The 2331-nt window shown below is 31.6% G+C and overlaps 1 pseudogene; it reads right to left on the bottom strand.

Moving 5' to 3' along the window:
- Window positions 1–981: 981 nt before the first annotated feature.
- Window positions 982–2135, bottom strand: LOC116852467 (annotated as a pseudogene).
- Window positions 2136–2331: the final 196 nt, after the last annotated feature.

Raw genomic sequence — 2331 nt, 5'->3', positions numbered from 1 at the left:
GGTTTTACGAACAAAGTCATTAGTAATAAGGTCTGTTCTTTCGCTCTGCACTGCTGCACTGGTGCAATAAGTTAGAGTGAGACAAATATATATTTGTCTCACTCTAACTTATTGCACCAGTGCAGCAGTGCAGAGCGAAAGAACAGACCACTTGATTTATGCCTACTTTAGCTCCGTAAGGACTACTTTATATTCCGTAAAGCGCAATATGCGGGTATGTATCTATAATACACGTTAGATATCCTGATACAGGTATTATGATCTCTGTAAAAGTATAATTTTTAGTTTATTAGAAATGTTGTTCCTTAAAACAATTCTATTTTTATAATAATTAGAAATGTTGTTCCTTAAAACAATTCTATTTTTATAATAGTAAGATATAATAACATATAATTTGTTATTGTTTTAGTATTGTTTCTATTATAACTAAATAAGTGTTAATTTTGAGGAAAAAATAAATGTATTGAACAATATACAGACATACAAATTAATTTATTTATTACATAACATGTAACTCTTTATGGTCTACTTTATACCGATTGTTTGATACGTGTGTTAAAAAGTAAATAACTAGTAAATTAGTAACTCATTCAGATGATCAGCTCCAAATACTGATACGAGTATCAAGTCGTCCACATCGCAAATAGTCGTCCATAAAAAGTTTATACTAAAATTAATTATATTTTCGTTGGAATGAAACTAAAGCACTGAATTACAAAAAGTAGCAAATAACAAAAAGAGTAAAATCATTGTTTGTATAGATTCATTAACAGTTAGGAAACATTTCATAAAATAATTCAGTTCTACGGTCCATCCCAACTGTTCTATTATCTATTGCTTCTTGTTCAATGTCATTCGTAATTACACTGGTAGAATCGTTCAAATCTTCTGGAAAATCGTATGTATCATTTTTCTCAAGACAGTAATTATGTAATATACATGCTGCAACTACAGTGTTAATGACAAAAGGTAAATCGCGGTATTCATTGAAAAACTTTATGCGGCGAAATCGTCCTTTCACTTGACCGAATGCTCGTTCAATTGCCATTCGCGTTGAAGAGTGAATATAGTTGAACTCTACTTGTTCAGGCGTCAAATGCCCATTGTCTCGAAATGGTGGAACAAGCCAAGGTAACGACGGATAAGCCGAATCGCCTAACAAAAACGTCTTATCGGGAAATAATATTTCTTGATTCATAGATGCTTCATGATATAGCTCAGATCTTCTGAGAATACGAGCATCATGAAGGGAACCGGGGTCACCACAATACACATTAGTAAACCGCATATCTGCATCTGCAACTGCTTGCAAAGAAATTGAGAAATATTTTTTTCGATTGCAATATTCTCGTGCACGGTTTACAGGTTTTTCTATTCGGATATGTGTTCCATCGATCGCCCCTAAGACTTTCGGAATACCTTTCTTTGACAAAAAATGGTCACTTACAACTATAGCTTGAAGGCCCTGTGGCCATTTGATCATTGCATCCACTTTTGTTACTAGCCAAGTTACTACTCGCCGTAGAACTCGAAATACAGAAGAAATTGATATATAAAATCTGTCTGACATGGTTCGCAATGGTTCTGTGTTTGCGATATACCATAAAAATAATACAAAACTTAACTTTGCAGAAATAGGTTTGACTCCAAAAGAATGTGAGGGTATAAAACCAGATAACTCCAATTCATCTGGAAATAAAATATCACTGTATAATACCATTGTAATTGTACAACTATTAAACACTATATATAATGCACAATATATACATATATATATTTATATTACCAATTAGTTTTGACGCAGTGTACCGATTTAGTCGTAAATGTTGTTTATATTCTTCATCAGTCCAAGAATCAATAATCTGAAAGTAATTTTCAATGCGCTGTTTCTTTTTACCACTTGTCAAGTAAAGCATCAATGGGAATAATAATAAGTCATCATCTCTCTCATCATTACTACTAGATGAACTTGCACTGTCTTCTGTATTGTTTGATTCGCTTATAGTACTGTCTATTGAACTACTACTGCTGCTAAAATATGTTTCAGCAAGTTGATAAATAATGTTATGATTGTTGTCCATTTCTAAAATAAGAGTACATATATATAAAATAAAGTTATATATTAAAAATAAAATATATACTTTGAAAAATATAGTTTAAAAAAATAGTATTTTCACTCAAATATACAATCAAATGTTAATGAACATTTTTCTGCAAACGAGATAATTTTATATAATACATAACCTTCTTACTTTTCTCTCTCTCTCTCCCTCTTCTTTATTTTACTTGTGTTACGTCCTGTGCAGACATGAGTCATGCACTCTATCTTTG

This window comes from Odontomachus brunneus, unplaced genomic scaffold, assembly GCF_010583005.1.
Source record: "Odontomachus brunneus isolate Ranch 3 - 2012 unplaced genomic scaffold, Obru_v1 Obru_scaffold_227, whole genome shotgun sequence".
Classification (NCBI taxonomy): Eukaryota; Metazoa; Arthropoda; class Insecta; order Hymenoptera; family Formicidae; genus Odontomachus; species Odontomachus brunneus.
Note: the sequence above shows the minus strand (reverse complement) of the source record. Positions and strands in the feature narration are given on the sequence as shown.